At 41.1% G+C, this 21529-nt stretch overlaps 1 pseudogene; it reads right to left on the reverse strand.

The window, feature by feature from the left end:
• Window positions 1–8438: 8438 nt before the first annotated feature.
• LOC122468009 lies at window positions 8439–19034 on the reverse strand (annotated as a pseudogene).
• Between the last annotated feature and the right edge of the window lie 2495 nt (window positions 19035–21529).

The following is a 21529-nucleotide window of genomic DNA, read 5'->3' on the forward strand; positions in this document are numbered from 1 at the left end:
GTACTCTGTGGACCTTGCTTTCAACTTAATTGTTTAGTAATCAAACACGTGTAAAAACAAATAAAATAAGAAATACAAATCAGACATGCATCAGGGCTGTATCGCTCAGCTGGTAAAGCTGTCCGCTAGAGGAATAAAGCTCTGGGACTCAGCTGTTTGATATGGTGGCCAGTATCCAGATGTGGCGATTTACATTTAAACTTATGTAAATGAAACACAATTAAAAATTCACTTCCTCAGTCACACTATCCACATTTCAAATGCTCGGTATCCACATGTGGTTTGCAGCCCATGTATTGGACAGCACAGGCAGAGAACATTTCCATTATAAGGGAAAATTCTGGGCAGCTCTTCATGCCCAGGGGATAATAGTAACTACGGGAAAAAACTTCCATCTGCTCATCTTCCTGCAGGTAAATTACATGAAAACAAATGATCAGTGATGGCCTCAAACTGGGAAGATGAGTGGGGTGGCATGGTGGGCTCTATTTAGCAAATATTGTAAATATATCTAAAGCCATTCGGACGTACAGAAATAAATAATGTTCTGTCTCAACCTCAAGGACTCACCTGTCAGTGAGTCAGGCTACGATATTCTTGGAAGGAGGTGTAACAAAAGTGGACTGAGAGCACAGAGAAGAAAGTGATTGCTTTGTGGAGGATTGGGAAAGATGACCCAGAGGAGAAGGAAGCATTTGAGCTCTGCCTGAAAATCCAAGGTGAAGTTTTAATGCAGGGAGAAAGCTCTCCACCAGATTCTTTTAGTTCTGCTAATGGCAAATAGGTGATTCGCACTAAAGGTACTATAGGCACAAAGACTTAGGGCAGAAAGAATTCTGTCCCCCCTACCTCCCGGCAGCCAGGGGTCATTCCTGGCACCACCTGGTTTCAGGTCTGCCCCCCTTTCATGGAAAGACTGCAGTAAACATGATGTGTGTCATTGTGTCTCATAATGTCAAGATGCTGTCCATGGGCTGCTAGCCCAGGACACTGTGGACAGCTTGCTCACCCAGGAACTTCCCCTAAGCGGGGAATAGGGCTGGAGGCAGATGGACTTGATGGCTATCCCCAAACCCTTATGCTGTATTTATTCCTCCTTCTTAGAGGATTCTGTGTCACCTGCTAATTCCTGAACCTGGCTGACATAGGACACAGTAGTCTGCAGGGACCGTAGGTAATGGCAATAAACAGGTAAAATGGCTAGTCGGACAGAATGTGGGGAGTGGGGGTGCCGGAGAAATGAAGAAGGTCTGCCCCACTTTGAGCACTTCAAATTCCATTCAAATGACACTGTGTTGACCAAACAAAATATATATGTGGCCTGAATGATTTGTCGTTTTGACCTTTGGCAAACTTGGGGTAGAAACTCAGGGTGGAGCATGGCTCTTGTGTGGCCCTTGATGTACCTGTAAGCCCACGACGCTATTTCTGAAAAAGGATGTGAGGCAAAAGTAGTGCCTTCTCAAATGTATCCATCTATGCATATTAGAATTGATGTTCAAATCCTAAAATTTGCGTTTCTGTGTGCTTGGGGCAGAGTTCAAGGAACTGCGTAAGAAGCAGGATGTTTACATTTAACCCTAAATTATGGTATTGAACTCAAAATTGATAGGGCTGGGCAGAAGCTGTCAGGAGCAATGTTTCATATCAAGAAGTATCTGGGCTTTGTTTCTTTCCATCATAAAGTGTGTTTCAGGCTGCAAGGGGGAAAGTGGTGGGAGAAGGTAAGGCTGTGCAGCCGGATTGTGGGAAGGCTTCTGCCCCCACTGGGCCTAGGGCACCCTGGCCACTGGTCTGGCTGGTCAGATCCTCTAGCAGGCGTGAGGGAAAATTCAAAAGGCAGACTGGCACTGGAAAGGCTCTGGGAGAAGTGTTCCAAACACCACCCGCTGTCTCTCCCCTGTTTGGAGCAATGGTTGTCTAATATCATCCAAAACTGATAGGGCACTTGGACTTTGGTCTCCTACTCTTCCGGATTCCAGTCTGTCCTTGGTCAAGCTGTCCAAAGCATTTCTTGAAATAAAGAACCATCTGGAGATTTGAATAGTCTCCCAAACAATTTTACTTTGTAAAGAGAAGGAAGAGAGCACCAGGCAGGCTTTAACATTTTGTCAGTTGTTAATAAGAGCTTTGATTTTATTCTTTGAGGAGTTAAAGGCAATGCATGTAGTATAGCCATGGAAACTTACTGAACTATGTGAACAAGAGGATGACTTTTTCCCCCTCTGACCTGTGTTGTGGAACTAAGCAAGGCTGTCACACCGTACAACTCCAGATGGCACCCTTCATGTCGTATACTATATGAATGGTATCTCCTTTTGAATTATGCAGTACACAACCTGAGTGGCCATACATGACAGCCCTATATGGTGACCCTAGGCATGTGTAAGATGGCCCATTAGGTCTTTTGTCACAGAGTTGGCTTCCAGATTAAAGACAAATTTTATTTGGAAACAACTGGCTAAACCTCTGAAGGCCTCGATTTTGCCATACAGATTTTTCCAAACAGATCTTTGGATCCGTTTTATTGGGCTATACACGAACGGCTCTGCATATGAATCTTCCCAGCATGTGAAGTTCCTGTAGTGTAAATTATTAGTAAAGATGGCTAAAACAGGGAAAACCTGACTCACAGAGTGGCTACATTTAGCAAGAAAAATGATTTGAGGACAGAACTCCTTTAAATCAATTTTTAGTCTTTAAATGACTCCAATCTCCAGGCATCTCCCCGTGTTTTGACAAACGGCTTTGGCTTCTTATCCACATCAGTTTATTTGACCTCCTTTTTCCATCAACTACCAAAATGAAAACTCTGCTTGGAGAGAGAGAGAGGGTGCAATTTTAAACATCCCTTAGCAATGAGGCAGAACATGCTATAGCCATCATGTTCTAGTTGTTCATTCTATTTATTGAGAAAAGCCTGTAGCCTGATTTCTTTTATGCGAGTACATTTGAGCAAGCAAAGTTTATAGAGATGACTTATCTCATTACATTAGAAGAGTGATTTGCTATCTCAGCATCTATAAGCAATTTTAACAGACATTTCTGGATGAAGAAAAGCTTTTGTAAATATATGCGAAAGACACGATTTCATCAAGCATTAAATTGGAGGTGCCCTGGAAAAATATTACATTTGTGCATTCAATTAGCTTGATTGTGGCTGAATTTTGTCCACTGAAGGCAGCATTTCTGCAGAAAAACAGAAGCATTCCCTACGTCAGCAGGTTTCCTAAAACAGAAAAGCACACTTTTCCCCCTTTGCAAGTCTTCTTTTGCATTTGTGCTGTTCCCAGCTATGCGTCCCTAATCAGGCTGCTTAGTCTTGTTCTCCACAGTAGAGTGCACGGGAAGAGTAAACCAGAAGCCACTTTATTTAGGTGAAATCCAAACCCAACAATTCCAACCTTAAATAGCGTGTACCCAGTCTAAATGCTCAGCAAGCTCTGGGCAAAAAGGGGGCTGGTCCAGATGGAGGTAAGTTCTCCAAACTTCCCTTCCTCGCTTTCTGCAGGGCCTCTCTCTCCTTTAGGGGCTGTTTAAACTTTAAACAGATGCTGTTTAAACTTTAGTATGGCTGTTAGCCCATGTCCCTTTCCTGGACGTGTGTTTATAGGGTCAGCCTTATCTTGGAATGAAAGCTTTTGTTTCCCTATCACAGGAAGGAGAGGAGTTGCTAAGGAAATGGACAATGTTTGGGTGCAAGAGGCCTTTCTTGCACCCTTAGAATCACAGTGAAGCAATGAGCTAAGTATTTGGGATATTCACCGGCCCTCCCCGCCTCCCCAATTGGTAGTAGTTGAACTACTGTAGTTGAACAATCAGCTTTCCGTTAAGAAGAAACAAACCAGAAAAGACATAGTATGTCCCCTACCTGGCTGTGGGGTGGCTGTTATTTTTAAACAAGTGGTGATGACAAATGGAACTTTCCTAGCTTTAATCCATTATAGCCTAAGACTATCATACTTGCAAGTACATTTCTAAATATTAATTTAGGGATTAGGAAGGGTTTGGATCAGGAATTGAGAAATCTTTCTTTCTTTCTTCTTTCTTTCTTTCTTTCTTCTTTCTTTCCTGTTTATTTTTTTATTTTGAGAGAGGGGGGAGAGAGAATCCCAAGCAGGCTCTGTGCAATCAGCACAGAGCCCCATGCGGAGCTCAATCTCATGAACTGCAAGATCATGACCTAAGCCTAAATTAAGAGTCGGACGCTTGACCGACTTAGCCACCCAGGCACCCTGAGAAATATTTCTAACAAGTTTTAGGTTTTTATGTTGGAGAGTTTGCCAGTTTTCAAATTTTACCATGGATTCTTGAGTTTTTGGAGAACCAACTTGGTCTTGACCACATTTGTTCTAATAGATATGAACTCCTTTATGACTTAGAAAGATTTTTAAAGTCTAGAGTTGAACAGGTAATATGGGGCTTCAGTCACTGATTTATTCATTGGCTTACTAACTTAATCAACAGATCGACCTACTATGTGCTGATGATTGACCTAAGCCCTGGAGATTTAAGGAACAAGGCATCACTGACCATGTAGAATGAAAGGGCTGTGACTGAGGAAGGCACAGGTGAGGTACTTGGGGGTCCATAGTAGCTAATCCTCACCCAGGATGAAACATCTGAAGGTTTCTGGGACAGGCAATCCTCAAAGCAGGATTTATTTGCAGTAAAGGGGGTTGCAGTGTTTTTTTACTGATGTACAAGAGGAATACACAATAATTGTAGAAAGCTGGAAAATACAGAACAGTGTAAAGAAGAAAATCTGAATCACCTGCAACTTCAACCACAACCATTGTTAACATTTTGGCAGGATGACCTATTTGAGAATTAGGTCTTATTTCCTTGGCAGTAAGCACATCAGGAAAGAAAGACACAATTTTTCCTCCTCCTCAAAAGGGAGAGCTGGCTTTAGGCAGTGAAAGTCTGGCTTTCTTTGCTGCAAGAGTTAAGTGGCTTTTGCTTTTTCAAAGTCGAGTTCAAGAAGATAGAGGCCTGGATTGTTCTGGGTGATGGTTCTGGATGAAAGAAGAAGGAAGTAGCCTATCCCTTGGCCAGCTGGCTTTCCAGAGACTAAGGAGGACAGTGTTCAGGTGATAGGGATGGAGCCTGGCCCCCACATAGTGCCTGAGTGTCCTGAGCTCTTACGGGGGATCAAAAACTGCCCATAACAGAATTGGCTCTCTCTGGAAAGGTCTTAGTGGCTGGGCATGGTGAATGAGGAATGAAGCCCTGCCCAATGTTGAAATCTTTTTTTCCAATCCTTACCTGATTCTATCTTCTCAATCACCAGAATAGCCAGGGGCCCCTCCCTCCCTCTTTTCCCTTCCTCCCTTCCTTCCTCTCTTCCTCCCTTCCTTCCTCTCTTCCTCCCTTCCTCCCTCCCTCCCTTCCTCCTTCCCTTCCTTCCTTCCTTCCTTCCTTTCATTTTATGACCTACAATATCTATCTGAGGTAAATCATACTAAGTATCCTGACACCTCAGAGCGCTAAATTTAGATCTAACTTTGTACTTTGAAGACCCTAAGTTAGCTAAATTTTGTAAATCAGTAAGGAAAACAGGATCCTACTAGAGTCATAAAACAAGAGAGGAAAATGAAGAATGTGCTCTGGATCTCATATTCCAGGTTGCTAGAAAAACAGGGAAACAACAGAAAGTGATTTCAGAGCATCAATTTAAAAAAAGAAAGATGTAGAATCAAAAATTTTCAGCTTGTCAGTGGGATTATGGCCAATTCTTTTATGTTTATTTTTTTTTACAGTTTATTTATTTATTTTGAGAAAGAGAAAGAAAGAATGGGAGAGAGCCTCAAGCAGGCTCTGCACTGACAGTGGGGCTCTAGCCCATGAACCATGTGCTTATGACCTGAGCTGAAATCAAGATTCGGACTCAACTGACTGAACCACTCAGGTGCACTTGCCAGTTTTTAATTATGAGGTTTCCATGTAGTTACTATTTGACCTCTAATATTGACAAATACAGAGTAAGATAAGAAATGTTGGGGCATCTGGGTCAGTCAATCGTTTAAGCGTCCGCCTTCAGCTCAGGTCATGATCTCACGGTTCGTGAGTTTGAGCCCCATGACTGGCTCTGTGCTGACAGCTCAGAACCTGGGGTCTGCTTTGGATTCTGTGCCTCCCTCTCTCTCTGCCCCTTCCCTGCTTGTGCTCTCTCTCTCTCTCTCTCTCAAAAAATAAATAATAAAAAACAAACAAAAAAAGAAATGTCAGTCTTGTTCCCATCCTCTGTAGCTTTTGTTTATCCCCTTAGCCAAGGTCTACAAATCCCCACACGGAAATTAAGGCCTGGCTTGACCCTCGTTTCAGACCTATGCTGGCCTGAGCATGGAATATTGAATCATCTGTGTCTCCTGCTGCTCCTGGGAATTTGGTGGCCTCCATACTGCTCTGGAGAGGAGTGAGCTGTTCCTGGGGCTCACATTCTGTCCCCAGCACTGTGCCTGGCTCTGATAACCCTGGCCCTGTAGAGGCTGAGATTGTTGTAACTTGTCTTCTGCCCTGGTAACTGACCTCATCTCCCAGCTACCCTAAACCCTGGGCTTGATCTTTTTCTCAGTACCCTGGAACCATTTCTTCCAATCTCAGTTCTACTTAGCTCAGTTCTTCCTCAATGAATGTCCACATAACAGGGGCAGCCATTCTTGAAGAATGAGCTCTGCCCAGCAATTGGAACATCCCCTCACTTTTCCGAGACTTACTGGCTCTTTCCATTGTCATGGGTAACTGTTTGCCTGTACTTCAAACATTTTTCATGTTTGCTTTGCCTTACTCTAAATAACCAGCCAGGCACTGATAAATTCAGAGACGATAACACAATTTTTTGGCACAAAAAACATGCTACATAAGTTCAGAGATCAGATAATAACTTCTTTCTTTCTTTTCTCATCCTCCACCTACTGCTCTGCCAGAAACTCCTCCCTTAACATTAGTCTTTGCATCTAGACATTGTCTCCATGCAAACATGCTATTTGGGAGGGGTGGTTCTAATTAATCCTTTAGCATACTTGATTTATAGCCATTTATCATTTCCTCAAAAGAAAATGTGGCTCTTAAAGCATGGGATGTGGGATAGAAGTTTTTTTTTTCCTTTTACTATTTTTATTTTGTATTATGAACAACAACCAGTAATATACTGCTTTTCTTCACATTCGTATGGGTTTTTAAGAAATTAAACAAATTAACAAAAAAGCAGTACCACATTGTGAAATCTGTAAATCCCAGAAGTCAACAGCTTGAAGACAATCCCCAGGATCAGGGAAGAAAACAAGTGTCACAGGAGATGAGACAAGCACATATAGGGATAGTAAGCTGAGGGAGTCACTGTTTCAATGCCACTGACCCAGACAATAGGAACGCTTTTTCTCCTGGCACCCACTGCCACCACCTTAAAGGGGTCATTTGGGGTCTATGGTCTGAAGAACTCTTTTCAACTGACACAAGAGTTGCTTTGTGGAGAGGTGCAATGAGAAAGCAGGAATAATAAAGTCAAAACTCAGGGAAGAACACATAGTGAAAAGAAAACCCAGAAATGTCAACATCTTTGCTACTTCAACCAACTGCTTCCATTGTACCCAAAAGGGAGTCTGAAAAACATTTGAGGGTTCAAATCAGCATATATGTCATGTCCCTACAAACCCTACAGGGTTACTTTGCTGACTAGATGGTGATCAGCTTATGTCCTGAAGCAACAGAGACAGGTACCAAGACTGCCAAAGTTAAGGGGGAAAAAAAGGTGGAAATTGTGCTTTCTTCAAAATGGATTGGCTTTGAAACTGCCTTTTCTCCTGGTCTAGCAACTTCTTTCTCCCACACTGCTGCAGGTTTTATTGCCTTACACTTGAAATGAAAAACCGAATTTTGAGGTGCAAGGACTGCGCAATCCTGAGAAGACAGGGGGTCTGCAAGTACAGTAGTCAGGCTGCGCTCTCAAGGCTTGGCCTTCCTTGTATCCCAAGAACCTATCCCTGAGGTCAGTCTGAAGTTCTCTGCAAGCCTGGTGACCACTCACTATCCCATTGGGGCAGTGTGAGAGAGTGAGGTCTTCAGTACTCCCCAGATAGGAAATGTCCATGAGTTTTTTTTTTTTTAAATTAAAAAAAATATTTATTTTGAGAGAGAGAAAGAGCATGAGCAGGGGAGGGGCTGAGACAGAGAATCTTAATCAGGTTCCACACCCAGCATGAAGCTGGACGTGGGGTTCAATCCCAGGACCTTGGGATCATGACCTGGGCTGAAATCAAGAGTCCACAGCTTAACCGACTGAGCCACCCAGGCGCCCTGAAATGTCCCTGAGTTTAAAAAACAAAATCGTGATTGTTCTTGGGGCTGCGCTGTTTCCCCCATTCCAGTTTTAGCAGGATGTGGCTGTGGTCATGGGGTTCCTGGAGAGCTCTGAGAGTGGACACCGGCACCCGCATTTAAGTGGGGAATGTGCAGTAGGAACGTTGCACATCAGGGCTCAGTGTCTGCAAGAAGCCTGTAAATTAAGAGCTGGCTGCTTCCTCTTGGCTGCCGTGGAGTAGGCATGGAAGGTAGGATCTCAAATTCATACTGCAGGAGCTGCTAGAGCTGGAAGCCAAAGTTGGGCTAGATGACAGTCATCTGATTGACCTAATTGAAGGCCTCCTCGAGGCGGAACTGCTTTGCCTTCATAAGGTACGAATGGGAGATCCCAGCCTCACAGTGGACCAGGACGTTGCTTCCCAATTCACTGACGTGGTCAATGAAATCTAGCACTTCCTGAAAGTGGGAGCTAACGTCAGTGCCTGTCTTCCACGGGGATCCATTTATTGTGCCGGTAGGTCCTTCGGGCCTCAGAGGTTCACCGTGAGACATTCAGCAGGGTAGTGACATGCAGGTGGGCGAGCAACTCGCGCTTGGATGCACGGTGGGCACTTCCAAGCAAGAGGACAGTAAGCTTTTCAGCTGGCCGCCCTGGTCACCAGCCCGCCGTGGCTGATGTCCAGCACTTGTTGTGCACATTGCCTGCCGAGCGCTCTCCCGGTTTCCATCTTCTTTCTTGAAATGGGTTTACACCCGCGTAACAGGCCATTCCAAGTGGGAAGTCTCGCACGCCCCACTGGGGAAGCACACCCATCGGTCTGCGGGCTACGGCTCCTGAGCCAGGCGCATGCGCAGCTATTCCCGCGCAGCGTCAGGCCGCCACGCAGTCACTATTCTCCCGGCGCCCCACGGGGCAGCACGTACAGCGCAGACTCCGCGCTGTGGCCGGCCGCCAATGCGCCCAGAGGAGGTGGGCTGAGAACGAGTGGCGCGTCCCTGAGGGGGCCTAGGTCGGCTGGGCAGCCGTCGAGTACCACGAGGCGCGCGGGGACCCGTGGCTATGGTGCCCACTGGGAGGCTCGGGAGTGTGAGGCCGCGGGGCCGCAGCCGCCCACCGCGCCTCTCCCGCCCCGCGTGCCGCCGCCCGTCGTCGTGCTGCAAGCCGGGCCAAGCGTCTTGAAGGAGGCGTGAGCCTAACAAAACGTGCGGCGCTCAACTGCGGACTAAATCAAAGTAAGACATTTAACCGGAAGTTCCATTAGTAGACTTCTGGTGTGTTTTATAATGGAACTCTGACTTAGATATCAATGTTTCGAGGGCTCCTCCTCAAAGATGATTTAAATACTCCCCCCCCCCCCCCCCCCCCCCCCCGGCAGAGAATGCAGATGTGAGAGTGCCCAGGATTTGGGCTGTGTCTGGATCCAGCTCTGCTGCTGCAAGTCCCTGGTGAGACGGCCATGGGGGCAGTTAGGATGATTGGCTCGTCCCCAGCACGGCTCTCTTTCCCTTGAACCCTAGCGTAAGCCTGCCAGTTCACGGAGGCTGAATTCTTTCCGGGGAGTTTCCCCACTGTGCCTGATGGGTCTGCCCTCCCTGGGAATAATACTGTTGACCTCGCAGGGTTGTTGTGACGATTAAAAGGGATAATTTGGGTAATGTCTCTTGCATAGTGTTTGGTATAGCCGAAGTATTTAGTCAAATAAATAAGTTTCATATGTTACCAGGTAGATAATATATAAATAAGTAATACTGTATAATAATAAAGAGTTGCCCCTCATAGACACAGGAGAGACTTTCCACTGTATGGTATTTGCACAGGGCAGTGGACTTTAGTTTCAGGGGTCCTATGTGGTTTGTCCTTCTATGGCCTGTTTCCATTTGGGAATTTAGCTTCCATGGTTCTCTTGGCTCTTTCTTTCTCTTTTTCTTTCTCTTTTTCTTTCTTTCTTTCTTTCTTTCTTTCTTTCTTTCTTTCTTCTTTCTTTCTTTCTTTCTCCCTTCCTTTCCCTTTCTTTCTTTCTTTTTCTTTCTTTTTTCTTCCTTCCTTCCTTCCTTCCTTTCCCTTTCTTTCTTTCCTTCTTCCCTTCTTTCTTCCAGAAAGAGAGTGGTAGAGAAGGGCGGTGGGGGGGGGGGGGGAGAGAGAGAGAGAGAGAGAGAGAGAGAGAGAGAGAGAATATCTTATGCAGGCTCGATGTTCAGCGTGGAGCTGGACACAGGGCTCAATCCAGCAACCCTGGGATCATGACCGGAGCCAAAATCAAGAGTCTGACACACAACTGACTGAGCCACCCAGGTGCCCCTTGCCTTTTTTTTTTTTTTTGTCATATAGTTAGCTTGGGATGTGCCTTCTACCTCATTCCTTCCTATCTGTCAACAAATCACAAGACCTGACAGTACAAGTCCATCAGGGAAGTGTACAGTGTTTGGATTGTAGTATGGCATGTCCTTGAATTTATTTTATAGCTAACATCATTCATCTTCTTGGCAGCGAGACAGATACCTCCACTTTTTGTCCTTTAAGTTTCCATCAACTTTGGACCATATCAAGTTGGTGAATATGTATATGATGATGGGTAGGAAATAGTGTTTTGTTATGGCCAGTGTCTCCTGTCCTGAAAATCATGTAATCTGATGACCTAGCACAAATCATTTTATTTTCTTTCTTTTTAATTTTAGTCCCAGTATAGTTAATATACAGTGTTATGTTAGTATCAGGTGTACAATATAGTGATTGAGCAATTCTCTACATTACTCAGTGCTCATCAAGATAAATGTATTCTTAATCCCTTCACCTATTTCACCCATTTCCCATCCTCCTCCCCTCTGGCAACTGTCGGCTTGTTCTCTAAAGTGAAAAGTCTGTTTTTTGTTTGTCTCTTTTTTTCTTTGTTTATTTCTTGAATTCTGCATATGGGTGAAATCATATGGTATTTGTCTTTCTCCGACTTATTTCATTTAGCACTGTACCCTCTAGATCCATCTGTGTTGTTGCAAATGGCAAGATTGTATTCTTTTTTATGGCTGAGTATATATATATATATATATATATATATATATATATGTATATATACACACACACACATTATATCTTCTTTGTCCATTCACCTATGAATGGACAGTTAGGTTGCTTCCATATCTTGGTTGTTATAAATAATGCTGGAGTAGACATAGGGGTACATATATCTTTTCAAATTAGTGTTTTGTATTCTTTGGGTAAATACTCAGTAGCGGAGTTACTGGAACATATAGTCTATTTTTAATATTTTGAGGAACTTCAATACTGTCTTCCACAGTGGCTGCACCAGTTTGTATTCCCACCAGCAGTGTATCGGGGCTCCGCTTTCTCCACATCCTTGGCAACATTTGTTGTTTCTTGTCTTTTTCATTTTAGCCATTCTGACAGGTGTGAGGTGATAACTCATTGTGGTTTGAATTTGCATTTCCCTGATGATGTGTGATGTTGAACACTTTTTTCATGTGTCTGTTGGCTATCTGTATGTCTTTAGAAAAATGTCTGTTCATGTCTTCTGCCTGTTTTCTATTTTGATTGTGTGTGTGTGTGTGTGTATGTGTGTGTGTGTGTTGAGGTGTATCATTTTTTAAAATATATTTTCAATACTAACCCTTTATTGGATATGTCATTTGAAAATATCTTCTCTCAATTAGTAGACTTTTAGTTTGTTGATTGTTCCTTTGCTATGCAGAAACTTTTTACTTTGATGTAGTCCCAGTAGTATATTTTACTTTTGTTTCCCTTGTCTCAAGAGACATAACTAGAAAAATGTTGCTAAAGTCAGTGTCAGAGAAAGTGCTGCCTGTGCTCTCTTCTAGAATTTTTGTCATTTCAGGTCTCACATTTAAGTCTTTAATCCTTTTTAAGTTGTGTGTGTGTGTGTGTGTGTGTTGTAAGAAAGTGGTTCAGTTTCATTTTTTTCATGTTGCTGTCCAGTTTTCCTAACACCATTTGTTGAAGAGACTGTCTTTTTCCCATTGCATATTCTTGCCTCCTTTGTTAAAGATCAGACCAGTTCCTTTAGGGAGAAGAGTTAAGGGCTTACTTTCTGAAACCATGTGACAATGACTGCAATTAAATTACGGTAGTAAAAGCTGTAGGAAATATCAAGCTGCCTAGATTGGGGAGGGTTTTGGTCCCACAAGATCAGAAAGCATGGAAAAGGCCAAGAAGCCCTCAGAGACATGTTTTCTATTCTGTATGAACATGTTAAACCAGCATGGTGAGTCTTAATTTTAGGAGGTGACTTTCAGACTTGTTCTTGTGGTCAAGTCCCTCTGAGTCACTTCTGGGGACATCACAGAATAAGGACCCATCTTCCATGTGTTATATAAACCAGGAGCAATTTTCTTGATTGAAAATTCTATAATCATATGTGTACAGGTTCCATGCCTCAAAAATTTACATATAAAATATTTCTAGGAAATGTCATCTATAGTGATGGTCCTTCTTGTATCTTTCCTCACCTCCTTTCCTGGATGGAGACTGGCTCTTGCTGAGGTTAGGTTGTAGAAGTAAGCCTTTGGAGGACTTCCCTATTAGCTCAATAACATTTAAGAAGGTTTGCTAGTGGAAGTTAACTATTTCTGGGTATAGAGTTTGATTGCGTTTTAGTCCTCTCCATTTTCTCCTCCATTCTTTGGACTTGAACATGGAGCAGAGATAGAACAGAAGATACTTGCTCCATGTATATCAAAGGAGAGGCATGGACAGGTTTGGGGAGAGGAAGGGGAGTGATGGAGCGAAAGAAAAGGCAGAGCAAAAGAAGACACAAGGGCATGGTGAAGAGAAGGGAGAGAGGACACCTTGTTCAGATTGTCCTCACAGAGCTAGGGACTAAAAACTCATTTGTATGGGCTGAGCCCAGGAGGCAGATTGAGGAAATTAGAGAAGAAACCCCCAAATCTGTCTCACCAGAAAGGCTTTCTATCAGTTAGAATATATCGGTTGAATCTAGGGTAAATAGCTGTTTGAATATTTTTGTGAAATTGATGTTGGTACTTGATAGAGTAAGATTAAGAATTTTTTTTTTCTCTCGGGGTGCCTGGGTGGCTCAGTCGGTTAAGCATCGGACTTTACTCAGGTCACGATCTCATGGCTAATGGGTTCGGGCCCTGCATGGTGCTGTGTGCTGACATCTCAGAGCCTGGAGCCTGCTTTGGATTCTGTGTGGCTCTGCCCCTCCCCTGCTTGTGCCCCCCTCTCTCTCTCTCTCTCTCTCAAAAATAAATAAACTTAGAAAAAACTGAAAAATGAAAAAAAAGAATTTATCATTCTCACATCCACAATAAAGGACTTGATATAAAGATTTTGCATAGGGGCACCTGGGTGGCTCAGTCGGTTGGGCATCCGCCTTCAGCTCAGGTCATGATCTCACAGTCTGTGAGTTCAAGCCCCACATCAGGCTCTGCGCTGACAGCTCAGAGCCTGGAACCTGCTTCAGATTCTGTCTCCATCTCTCTCTGCCCCTCCCCCACCCTCACTGTGTCTCTCTCTCTCAAAAAAAAAAAAAAAACCCACAAAAAACATAAAAGTTCTCATCACAAGGAAAAGTACTAAAAAAAAAAAAAAGATTTTGCATGTTCTGAGTTTTTCTAAGTAAACCAGGACATTTGTTTTGTCAATCAGTCCACACTAGGTAGCCAGTAATAGCAATATTTTTTGAAGTTACTCTGTGGCAGGCACTGTGTTAAGTGCTTGATACAGATTATGACATTTAATTTTTGCGTTATGCCTAAGAAGTAGGTTATCATGATTCCATTCGACTGAAAGAGCTGAGGTTCAGACAGGTTAAGCAGCTTTCTCAAAGGCATACAGCTAGGAGAGGCAGAGCTGAAATATCTTATTCCAATACCTTTGTTGGTAATCACTCACTCTACTGCCTCTGCATCAGAATTTTAATAAAAATGGAAGAAAAATCTTGCCATTAATTGTGTGTGTGTGTGTGTGTATGTGTGTGTGTGTGTGTGTGTGTGTGTTTATGTGTTAATTGGGAAAAGACTCAACCTTTGAAAACTTAAACGTTTAATTTTATAATAGTTTTAGTTTTACAGAATTATTGTGAAAATAGTACAGAGGGTACCTGTATTCTCTATACCCAGTTTCTCATTTTATTAACATCTTACCTTAGCATGATATATTTGTTACAATGAGTAAACCAACATTGATACATTATTAGCTAAAGCCCATGGTTCATTCAGATTTCCTCAGGTTTTATTTATGTCCTTTTTCTGTTCCAGGTTCCCATCCAGGATATCACACTACATTTAGTAGTCCTGTGGCAGTTCCTCAGACTTTCTTTGTTTTTGGTTACCTTGACAGTTTTGAGGATTATCTTGTCAGATATTTTGTAGACTGTCCCTCAGTTGGAATTTGTCTGATGTTTTCCTCATGATTAGGGTAATATGTTTTTTGAAGGAAGATCATAGAGGTAAAATGCCATTTTTATCATTTTATATCAAGGGTCATCCTATCAACATGACCTGTCACTGTTGATGTTAATGTTGATCACCTAGCTGAGGTAGAGTTTGTCAGGTTTCTCCCCTGTCAAGTTACTCTTTCCTTCTCTTTCCATGCTGTTCTCTGTGAAAGAAGGTCACTATGTGCAGCCCACATTTAAGGAGTTGGAAGTTATGCACCACCTCCTTGAGGATAGAGTATCTATGCAATTAACTTGGAATTTATCATGGTGGATTTGTGTCTTTTCCTTATTTATTCTTTCCTATTTATTTGGTCATTTATGTTAGTATGGGATCATGGATATTTATTTCATACTTTGGATTATAGTCCAGTATAACTTTATTGCTCAAATTGTTTTAGCTTTGGCTACTGGGAGCTCTTTAGATGGCTCCTGTGTCCCTGTGATACATCAAGTTAAATTTTTTTTTTTTTCTCTCTGGCACTGCAAGATGCTCCAGGCTCATCTTGTATATTTCCTGCCCCAGTCCTTGAATCTGCCATTTTTCCAAGCAGCCCTGGTTTCCTTCATTGGAGAATTAGCATTAGAAACCAAAATATGGGCGCTAAGTGTGCTCATTGCTGTTGGGATATTGCTTCTAGCTTCTCTCAGCTGTAAAAGAGCAAGAAAATATATGCGTTATACATATCTTTAAATTTTTCTATATGTAACCATCTGTATCTACATTAAACTAAACATGAGTTCATTCATACTAGTATCTCCAACTCTAATTTGTCACTACACGGATCACTCTAGCCTTCTCCCCTCATTTATCTGTAAATTCTCACAGATTTCTCCAACAGTGAGAAATGAGGTTCCTGACATTTATCATCCATTTACTTAATTGTTTAATTCTAGTATACATGTATAGCAGTATCAGAATTTTTAACCCAAATCCCCAAGGAAAACAGCTTTATCAGCTGGAGCACAGTGCCACGTACAGTTCCTTTTTACTTTGGTGTTACAGATTCTGCTCATTTCCAAAGTTGCTTCAGTCAGTACCATTTTCCCCACTCCGTTCAGTGAGGTGTGAACAAATGTTCACACATTTGTAATATAGTTGGTTGCTTGTCACAATTTGTATTCCATTCTGGGATCTTCTGTCCTCCTAAGTAATTTTTTTTTCTAATTTGCATCTAGTTTCCAGTAACACAGAGAATAGTTTCAGCACCCCCCCAGAATCCGTTGCAATTCATGTACCCAACTTCACCCTCCAAACTCCTGGCAACCACTGATCTGTTTCCTATCTATACAGTTTTGTCTTTCCAGAATGTCATATAATTGGAATCATGTAGCAGGTAGGTTTTTCAGACTGGCTTCTTTTGTTGAGCCATGTCTTTGTGTCTTGATAGCTTGTTTCTTTTTATCACTGGCTAGTATTCCATTGTCTGGATGAACCACAGTTTTTTATCCATTTACCTGTTAAAGGACATGTTGGTTGCTTCCAATCTGCAGATTTCTGTCGGATATAAGTTTCAAGTCATTTAGATAAATACCTAGGAGTGCAATTGCTGAGTCATATGTTAAGACTGTGTTTAATTTTGTAGGAAACTGCCAAACTGTCTTTCAAAATGGCTGAACCATTTTGCATTCCCGTCAGCAATGAATGTGTGTTTCTGTTGCTCTGTATCTTCACCTGCATTTGGTGTTGTCAGTTTTTTGGATGTAGTCATTCTAATAGTTGTATAGTAGTATCTTGTTTTCACTTGCGATTCCCTAAGGACAAATGATGTTGAGCACATTTTCATATGCTTATTTGCCATTTGTAGATCTTCTTTAGTGATGTGTCTGTTCAGATCTTTTGCCTCCTTTTTATTCTCCTTTTATTTTTTTTAATACTGACTTTTAAGGTTCTTTTGTACTTTGGATATGAAGCATTTTTCAGACATGTATTATGCAAATATTTTCTTTCAGTTTATCTTCTCATTTTCTTTCCAGTCTTCCAGGCTTGTCTTTTCATTTTCTTAGCAGTGTCTTTAACGGAGCAGAAGTTTTAATTTTAATAAAGCCTAGCTTATCAGTTTTTTCTCTCATAATCTGTGCTATTGACGTTGTATTTACAAACTCATTACCAAACCCAAAGTCAGGTAGATTTTCTCTTACGTTTTCTTCAAGAAGTTTTTATATTTTTCCATTTCATATTTATGCCTGTGATCGATTCTGAGTTAATTTTTGTGCAAGGTGTAATGTCTGTGTTCAGGTTCATCTTTTTTTATATATGGACATTCAGTTGTTCCAGCACCATTTGTTGGAAAGCCATTTATTTATTTTATTAGAAAAATATTTCTGTCCAATTTGTGGAACTAGAGTTCTTTGAAATCAAGCTTTGAGAACTCTGGCCCAGTCACTGAAGTCTTCTTGTAACCTCCATGTGCTATTTTCTTTTCACCCATCTTCCTGCCAAATCAAATGCTAGCTGCTGCCTACTGAAGACAACTACAAAAACTTTCTTATTTCAATACACTGGAGAGAAACTGGTGTGTGTGTGTGTGTGTGTGTGTGTGTGTGTGTGTGTGAGAGAGAGAGAGAGAGAGAGAGAGAGAGAGAGAGAGAGAGACAGTAAAGTCCCTTCGGGAGGGGAGGTTTGTAGAGGAAGGGGCAGTGGTTGGAGACTCTCTACTTTATCCTTGAAGATAGAAAACTCTTAAGATGGATAGAATTTAATTAACATACTTTTGAGACAAACATTATCTCTTAGGAAAAATAAATAATTTTGCAGTATGTACATACACCTGTGTGTGCGCAAGTGCACGCAAACACACCCCCACCCCCCCCCACACCCACACCTACACACACCCACACACAGCCTTTCTCCCAAAGCTTGGCTAACTTTAAGAGCACCATCAATACCCTTTTCCAGGTCTTGGAGAGAGTCAGACAGAAGCTCTCCATTGTCACATGCCTCAACCTCAGGGAAGTGGGGAGCAGATTTTCATTAACTGTGATGTATGTTACAACATAAAGCGCATGAAATTAGCAACATACTTCACAGTCCTGTTTATCTGAGTGTGTGAAAATCAGACATACATTTATTTTATTTTATTTTATTTTTTTGCTTACAATGAATTAAAAATAAAGAAGAGTGCCATCTTGTGGGCATCTCTGTTACTACCACAATCACATCAGATCCTGGTGGAAGTCCATCAACCCTAGAGCACCATTTGGCCTAGGAACACATCTGTATGTAATGTATCAGCTGAAGGCAACGGATTAAAGACATCTCTTCAGTTCTTTTACCTATATTAAATCATTCTATGGACTTTTATTTTCATAAATGACTAAAAGGTACTTCCTAATAACCTATAAAACCAGTCATGGAGGGGCATTTAAAATAAAAAATGGCATATTATCAGTTCCTTTACATACTCAAATTCCATTTTGTATAAGAAGTTTTGCTGACAAGTTTCATAGTACATGAACCTACATGGAATGGGAATTTCAGAAATTTCCAGGAAGAATGTTTTGTATTTATCATTATATTGAGTTTGGTTGTGGTTTTCAATCCATGCTAGTCTTGTCTTAAAGAGTATGGTTGTTACTTATTTATCAGTATGAGCAAAGAACCAGGAAAGACCACTCAGTAACAGGACAGAAGTTTTAGTAGCAATTCAGGAACCACTGAGTCAGATGGTGGACTACAGGCCAGGATAGAGAATTGGATCCTGGAAAGCTCTTTGACAGGATGGAGCCAAGGATGACAAGTCATGCTACTTGTTGCTGAGACACTCCCTTCTAATTCCAGGCTTACTGGTTCTTTTTGTTTCGTTTTGTTTTTTTACTATGAGACCTTGGGAAAATCCCTACACCTCTTTTTTTTTTTTTTTTTCATTCTGTGAAATAACACCGTTGAAATACATCTTCTCCAGGGTCTCTTCAAGGCCTGAAATTTGATTTATCAAAGAGAAGGACTCATGTCTCATTCATAACCAGGTTTCCTGGTTAAGGGTGGGATTTATCACAGAGATATTTATTTTTAGTGAAGCTTGTAGATAGAGCATTTTGAAGCCATGGGAATGGTTTATGTTTTACATAGTAACAAATTACGGAAATACTTGAATGTAATTACTCCTTCAGTATTGGTATCCTCACTTTGAGTTCCTGTAGTCCTATAGGATGAGGTATCAGAGAAAAGCCACACTCACTTCCATTCAGGGACTGAGGCAGGTGGGCCGTCACTGCACTGAAGATATATTTTCCTTGCAGATGTGTGCACTTGACATCATAGCATTTTAAGACATCTTGGGCAGTGATGGGTGACATTATCCACCCAGCCACTATATCAACCTCATGCTGTCAGTATCTGACAGTAGTATTGATTCTAGGGAAAGAAACCATCCCTTACATGGCCAGCTAAAGGACATTCAGGATGGGTGTCATTTCATGAAGAAGACTTTCTATGTTCCCAAATGAGTAAGGAATGTTGCTTTCCATATGTGTTTAACGCCGTGTATTTTAAGAGTTCTTATAATCTAAGAACTCTAAAACATTCCTCTTTGATGGAGTGAATGCACTTTAAGTTTTTTGGGGAGGGGGTGAGAAGGGTCCAGAATCCAACAAGATACTAGAAGGTTCAACCCCACATTGCATCTTATCTTTGTCAAAATTATGATGCTGTGGATTGCTAAATGTGCCCTTTAAAAAAATGTGGAACAGAAATCATGCTGATGGCATTTTACCACAAGAGAGCGCTCTAACAAAACACCTCACAGCTCAAAAATCTACATCGACCTTCTCAAACATTTACGTGCTACAATTTCTGGCTGGTCTTGTGACATAAAGCTCAGTGTCACAAATATTGTTTCAAATTTTATGAAAAGAGACTTTTTGAAGAATGTTGGGAGCCTGAGAAGTAAACCCTGAGCACAAGTTAAACTACTTGGTTTAGCTGGAGATGCTTTATAATTCCTCCATCAATTTCTAAAAAGGGGGCAAAAGAGTTTAAAAACCTTTACTGTCTTTAACAACAGACCAAAAAACACAAACTCAAAACACTTTAAGAGCATTTTCATTTCCAAACTACATCCTTTATGGATAATTTTCCTAAGAATTTGGAATCTAGATATGTAATTAAATAAAAAACAAAAGCAACCAAACAAATCCATTCTCTAATCTAGATAAAATTGTCAGAGAAAGTGCTGTGTTACCTCTTCCAGGATACAGATACTAGAGAAATGAAGTAGGGGAAAGGCTATGTGATTGTCTTTGAAGTAAATTAAAGCACTCGGACTGCATTTCCCTCGTGGACAGATAATACTTGAGGGCATTATTGCCAACAATGAATATCCTTTACATTTAAACAATCTTTACTGATAATAAAATAATTAGAAAAATTTATGGGCATGTGCACTATTATTAACATGGTTTTGCCTAAAGGAGATTCAGATGGTTATTCACGGATGTTATGAGGTTCTCCACCCCCCCCTTTCAAATGACATGTTTATACTTAAGCAGCACTTCTAAATTTTTAATAGAGATGAAGAGATTCCATTTAATTAGGTAGAGTGACTTGTTTATGTGCAGGTTATACATTTACGAGTTCTAATGAAGAACAGAAAATACCTATTGAGCAGCCTTTGAAGTTTCACTTGTTTAAGGATAATTGTAAACCCAGCTCAATGGAAATAGCATCTCAGTCAATCCACTGACTAGAGAGTAGAGCATAGGGAGTTAAGTCTAGGTAAAATAATTGTACAAATCACATGTCGATCAATGCTCAAAGGATTTTTTTCCCCTTCTAAATCAAAGCTCTTCCATCTTCTGTTTGATTGGAATATTGAAACTAGGTTATAGGAATAAATGTTAAGGATATAATAAGATTTTTTTCTTTCTTAAAATCCCCCTCTATTTATATAAAGCTTTTCTCTATGTTTCTTTCAATTTTTACTTTTTATATTCTGTGTAGCCTATCTTATTTGCAAATTAGAAAACTAAGCCATGCTACTGTCAAACGATTTTTCCACATTCATAAATCCTTTCTGAAAATAAGTTAATTTTTTCTTAAACTCTGACCTAAGGTAAAAAATCCAAATATTTGTGTGCCTCAGATGTACCACAAAAAGGCCACCTAAATTAATGAGGTTTCTTGAATTGGTGTACAGAAATGAATTACAAAGCTTAAGAAGTCCAAGAGATTTCTCGTGATTTTTAAAGCAATATTAATGATCATATGGAATGAGAAATTGAGCTTTATGTTATTAATATTGGATTAGTCTTTATTTCCTGAAAGCTGGTCTATTTATGGGTATGTAGGATGGAATAAAAGTCTGAAAAGGTTAATTTTTTTTTAAGTTCTGTAGAATGTCTATTTTCTTTCACTTTTTATAAGTTTCCCTTTCAATGGTAGTTGCAACCTGCATTTGGAGTGAGTCCAGGAAGCTTTAATAATAATGTAATTGCTGATGGAGCCACTCTTAGGGGAGGGAGTGGAATCAATGAAATGCTGCGTGCAGGTTCCTGACAATATATTCATCTTGCTATTATCGTGGCTGATGGATTGTAGCAAGGAGACTCCTAGGGCTTGCATTTGCCATCTTTAGTATACATTATAATTTCAGTGTGGAAAAAAAAACCCCAGCATACAAAAGAAATAAAGCCATCCCTGCCTGAAAAGTAGTACCTTAAAAATGTACATTGAAAGAAATTTGTCTTGTTGCAGGGAGAATAGAGAGTAGAGGATAGAAGGCAAAAGAGGAAAGGAAAAGAAACCGTTGCCCTTTGCTTAGCTTGCTGACAATATTTAAGGCTCTCGAACATTT

Source organism: Prionailurus bengalensis, chromosome B3, assembly GCF_016509475.1.
Source record: "Prionailurus bengalensis isolate Pbe53 chromosome B3, Fcat_Pben_1.1_paternal_pri, whole genome shotgun sequence".
Classification (NCBI taxonomy): Eukaryota; Metazoa; Chordata; class Mammalia; order Carnivora; family Felidae; genus Prionailurus; species Prionailurus bengalensis.